Here is a 6000-nt window from a genome sequence, read left to right as displayed (position 1 = left end):
ATTATAAAGAAACATACAAATATAAAAAGGATTGGGAGAAGACGGAGAGAGAGAATATCGTTTATTTATATTTTCTTTTTTTTCTTTTTAAAGCTAAGATACATTTTAAGCTACTTAGACCCACACTATACACTACAGAAAGTTAGAAAATGAGTTAAATTTAGATAGAGATATAATATACAACGAATAGTAGCAAAGAATAACTTATGAAGTTAGAATAATTATAAGTAGATTATGAACAGAAAACAAGTTAGTTTAGTAAGATATTTTGGAAATCCAGAGATCAGGTGTTAGAAAAACTGTCCAGTGCGGAGTGGAAGATGAATGGAAGGGTTTGAAAGAAGAAAGATGAATGAAATTTAATTGTATGTGAGATGAAGATGGGAGGGGGTATGTTAAGGATTGTAAAATGCAAGGATAAGAATAAAGGAAGAAAGAAGAAAAAGATCAAGAAGGGAAAACTGACAACGAAAGATTGGAGCAGATAAGAAGAAAATTTAATTAAAGAACTTAAAACATTCGAGAAAAAGAACTGTTTAAACAACTTTTTTTGGGGGGGAACAACATTATACCTTGCATAGAATGGAAGTTATTGTATGTTATGTATGTTTTTTTTAATAAATAAAATTTTAAATTTTTTTAAAAAAACTCAACACCCTTGTAAAAAATTGGGACCTAAATATATTGGACCTTTTAAAGTTAAGAGACTGGTCAATGATGTTACTGCTGAACTTGATCTGCTCAAGTTTTATAGACATTTGCACCCTGTTTTTCACTTTAGCCTGCTGAAGCCGGACCTGAGCACTGAACCATGGAAGCGTGATGACACTCCAACCCTCCCTTTGATGATTGAGGGAGAACAACACTTTGAGGTTTCTAAGATTCTGGACTCTAGAATTCATAGGGGCAAACTACAATATTTGGTTTGCTGAAAAGACTTTTCTGCTGATCATGATGAGTGGGTCACTCCTAAACATTTAAAAGCCCCTGAACTGTTGGCTCAGTTTCATCGAAAATATCCTGAAAAGCCTACATTGTTCAGTGTCTGATTATATTCTTTATATTGTCATATAAATTTTATTTTTGGGAGGGCAGACTGTTAGAATCCTGGTTGTATTCTACCAGATATATGTTTTATGTGTGTGGGGATGATGGGATGCTTTTGCTATGGCTAGTATAGATGTAGTTATGTAGGAGCTGAGTGGTACCAGGTGGCTGTTATCTAGTGTCCTTGAAGGCCTCTCTCAGAGGCTTGGAATGTAAGCTTAGAGCACGGGTAGGCAACCCCCGCCCCATGGCCCACTGAGGTGGCAGGACCGGCCCCAGCCCGCTCCTGCCACCGATTGCCACAGGCGGTACCGTGGCGGGGGGCAGGGAGGAGGAGGGTGGGCCGCAGACAGTGTGCCAACGCCGCCTGCCCACAGCTTCCTGTAGCCCTGCACGCGCCTGCAGCCCTGCGCGCAGAGCTAAATAGGAGGAGTTTCTCCTCCTGGGGCTGGCCAGCCAATTCTGCTGGCAGGGGGCGGGCTGTTGCAGTTCCAGCCTGCCCCCATTGTCCAGCCAGCCTGAAGAGGAGGAGCTCCTCCTCTAGCAGGGAAGGAAGGGGGCGGGGGTCCTCCTCCTCCTTCCCTCCCTTACCGCGGTTGCCAGACAGCCGCGGCGAGGGAAGGAATGGGGCGGGTCCTCCTTCTCCTTCCCTTCCTTACCGCGGCTGCCAGACAGCCACTGAGCGGGAAGGAAGGGGGTGGGGGTCCTCTTCCTTCTTCCTTTTCTTACCGCGGCTGCCAGACAGCCACGGGCAGGGAAGGAAGGGGCTGGGGAGAGAGGAGGAGGAAGAGGAGTAGGAGGGGGAAGGAAGGAGCAGGAGGAGGAGGAAGGAAGGAAGAGAGGAGGAGGAGGAAGAGGAGGAGGAGGAGGGAGGAAGGGAGGAGCAGGAGGAGGAGGGAGGAAGGAAGGAAGGAGCAGGAGGAGGGAGGGAGGGAGGGAGGGAGGAAGGAAGGAAGGAAGGAAGGAAGGAAGGAAGGAAGGAAGGAAGGAAGGAGGAGGAGGAGGAGAGAGGAATGAAGAAAGGAAAGAAGGAAGGAAGGAAGGAGGAGGAAGAGGAGGAGGAGGGAGGAAGGAAGGAAGGAAGGAGGAGGAAGAGGAGGAGGGGGGAGGAAGGAAGGAAGGAGCAGGAGGAGGGAGGAGGAAAGGAGGAGGAAGGAGGAAGAGGAGGAGGAAGAAGGAGAGGAGGAGGGAGGAAGGAAGGAAGAAGCAGGAGGAGGAGGAGGAGGAAGAAGAAGACTCTTTCTGAAGGTGAGACTGTGTGACTTTCCAAAGTGCATTTCTGTGTATTTTCGGTGCTTTTAATGCTAAAAGGTCTGCTTTAACAATGATAGTGGTTTCGGCTGAAGGGAAGAGCCTGGGACGGGTGCCCAAGCCCTTCCCTTCTGCCTCCCCTTCGGCCGAAGGAAGGGGCCGAGGAGGAGAGGGCGGGCACACGACTCCTCCTCCCAGCGGGGCTTCGGCAGACCTGAGGTGTCCTTCGGAGGACACCTCAGGCCTGACAAAGCCCCAAGGAAAGGAGCAGGGGCCGTGCGCCTGTTGCTTTTGACCCTCACAGGCCCTTACTGGTCCCCAGCTGTCTCTGAGAGGCAGCCGGGGGCCAAGGAAGGGCAGGAGGAGCAGGTGTGCGCCTGTCACCCCCTCTCCCAATCCCCCCCCCCACTTCTAGCTGTCCCTCAGACAGCTGGAAGTTGGGAAAGGGAGCAGAGAAAGCCCTGCCCCCGGAGGGTGGAAGCTCTGCCCCCGGCATGCGGCCCCGCCAACGGAGGGTGGAAGCTACCCATCTGGCTTCGGCCCCCCAGTTGTCTGAGGGACAGCAACCCGGTCACCGGCTTAGAGCATAGAGAGATAGAAGCTATGGGGGGAGCGATGGGGGATGAGTAGCGGTGAGAAATAGATGGGGATTTTGCTGCGTGGGCTTTTGGCTGGCGGTGGAGTAGACAAACTTGGGGTTTTATGTATTGCTTTTGCTGGGAGGGGTTAGTCTCAGCTTAAACGCTGAATGGAGTTGAATTTCTGATCTTGGAGCTATCAATAACATCCTGTTATTTCTTCATAAAGCTGACTGGTTGATTGTCCTGGATTCTGGTTCCACATTCTGACACACATGACAAATCTCACTGCTAAAGCATTAAGGAATAAAAGCTTCAGCAATAAAGCAGTTTGACACCTCTTTAACTGCCATGGCTCAATGCTAGGGAAATCTGGAATTTGTAGTTTTGTGAGACAGCCTTCTCTGTCACAGAGCTCTGGTGCCTCTACAAACTTCAAATCCCAGAATTCCCTAGTCTTGAGCCATAACATTTAAGCAGGGGCAAACTGTATTAATTCTGCAGTGCAGATTCAACCATAGTCCTGACAGCCTGGAATATCAATATGGAAAGGGATATGCAATAAAACCGTGTTAAATGTCAAAATGTGGTTTGTGTGTTTGGGGGTTTTTTGTGGGTTTTTTGTGTCAATAATATGCTCAATCCTAGCCTATAAAGTTTCATCCTAGTGGAAGACAATTGTGGCAATCCTACATTCAAGCCATACAATTCTCTAGTCTTTGGGTCATCATATTGCTATCTGCTTCACATCTACTCATAAATCAGAGGGCAGGTTTCACCCTTAAAGATGTATCCAGTTTAGGATGGAGAGCCAATATGGCATAGTGGTTTGAGTGTTAGGACTGTGACTCTGGAGACCAAGGTTCGAATCTTGCTCGGACATGAAACTCACTGGGTGACCTTGAGCAAGTTCCACTTTCTCAGTCTCAGAGGAAGGTAAAGGTAAACCCTTTCTGAACAAACCTTGCCAAGAAAACCCCAAGACAGGGTCTCCTTACCACGGCCATGAATCATAAAACGACTTGAAAGTACACAATAACAGCAATAGTTTAGGATGAGAACTTATGGAGCTTCTGGTTCCATGTCAACCTTCACAACTTTCTCATCAAGGACGTTTCTTTGGCGCTAACCATCATCTGCAGTGAAGTATTTAAACTGACCTAAGACAGAGCCTTTCCCATTCACAATGTCCTGTCCTTCATTCTCCAAAGAACCTTGGAAGGTATTAAATTTGTATAAGGTTTCTTTACTTCCCTTGGTCTTTTAGGAGTCATGTTGCTTTATTATCCTGTTTGGATGTTTTCAACCTTTCCGAAAATTGTAGTTCTTAGCAACAGGTGCAAAGCTATTTATAGATTTTCATATTTTCTCATTCATTTGTTCCTAATATTCATTATTCTACTGCATATTAATTCGGATATTTATTGAAAGCATCAAAGGTCATTTGCAGCAGTTTTTGCACACTTTTTAAAAATCCACTAGGCCTTTCGTCCTTAAGGCCTGAGGGCTTTCAGTTTTGAACACAAAACCTTGCACTGGGGCTAGAAATGGACAAGTAACAAGTGTGTGCATTTTGAAGCTAGGAATATGTTTCCCGTAGGCCTGGTCCAACATCGCCATTCCCATTTGTACAATATGAAGTTTCCAGACCAAACACAGGGGTCTGTATTACAATAAATCAATGGTTTACAATATAGACTGAGTCTTTCTTATCTGAAATGCTTGGGACCAGAAGTATTTTAGATTTGTGGGGTTTTTTGTATATTAGAAAAACTGTATTTGAATGTATGCAGAGAGATCATGTAGCACCTTTGAGACTAACTGAAAGAAAAAGGTTGGTGACATAAACTCTCATAGTCTTCAGTCAGTCAAGCTACAGGAAACTGTTGTTGCTGTTGTTATATTTATATCCTGCCCTTCTCCCAGGGCTGGGACTTGGGTGGATTACAATGTTAAAAAACACCATGCGGTGAAAAACATACAAAATAGTACATTAAAATAGAAGTAAATTACTACAATAATTAAAACAAATTCCACACTAAAATCAAGTACTTTCAAAAGAATAAAATGGTTAAAACACATTAAAACAATATAACAACATCCCATCACATGCCTTATAAACTTTCTGTTTTGAAAGCCTTTCTTAGTCTGCTGGCGGAAAGATAACAAGGAAGGGGCCATTCTGGCCTCCCTGGGAAGGGAGTTCTAGAGTCTAGGGGCAGCCACAGAAAAGGCCCTCTCTGCATCTCAACGTTAGGAGGAACCTCGTGACAGTAAGAGCTGTTCAATAGTGTAACACAGTCCCTCGGAATGTAGTGGATTCTCCCTCCTTTGAAGTCTTTAAACAGAGGCTGGATGGCCATCTGTCAGGGATGCTTTGATTGAGAGTTCCTGCATGGCAGAATGGAGTTGGACCAGATGGCCCTTGTGGTCTCTTCCAACTCTAGGATTGTATGATTCTATGTGCTACAAGAGCTCTCTACATATTGATGGTACAGACTAACACAGCTATATTTTTGAATTCTGTATTTGAATGTAACATCCAAAATCCACAAAACAGTGATATCTTTATTCAGTCAACCAAAAGGAACAAAATACAGGATGCAAGATTTCAAAGCTTTACTGGCTCCTTCATCAGGGAAAGGTGTTAAAATCATACAGGATAATTTTTTTAAAAATCACAATGTTAGTCACAAATTTCAATTCCAAACAAAAAAAGTCTCCTCAGATCCAAGATTTTGTATCCTTTGTAAGGCCATAGACCCCTTTATTAGGTAGAGAACATTGAATGTCTCAAGAGAAACCTCTTTTTTAATTTTTTTAATGTCAATTGTATACTATAGACTTCCACAGTTCATTCATGATCAATCCTCTATTTCCCTTTCGCTTGACATATAAACATTATTACCAGTTTCCTGGAATCTTATTTCCAGATTCACACTAAACAGGTATAGTTATACATAATATAAATCCACTTCTCTTCTCCTGCATTTTATGCCCATATTCTTTTACAATAATCTACTATCGGAAACCACTCCTTCTCCATCGCTTCACCATCTTTATTGTTTAGTCGAAACCTCCAAATTTTATATCTTTAACTTTGGGGTGCCTTTTTCCCAAGTCC

This window comes from Sceloporus occidentalis, unplaced genomic scaffold (genome assembly GCF_023333645.1).
Source record: "Sceloporus occidentalis isolate IW3139 unplaced genomic scaffold, rSceOcc1.0.p SCAF_14, whole genome shotgun sequence".
Classification (NCBI taxonomy): domain Eukaryota; kingdom Metazoa; phylum Chordata; class Lepidosauria; order Squamata; family Phrynosomatidae; genus Sceloporus; species Sceloporus occidentalis.
The sequence above is the reverse complement of the archived record's forward strand: the minus strand, read 5'-3'. Positions refer to the sequence as shown.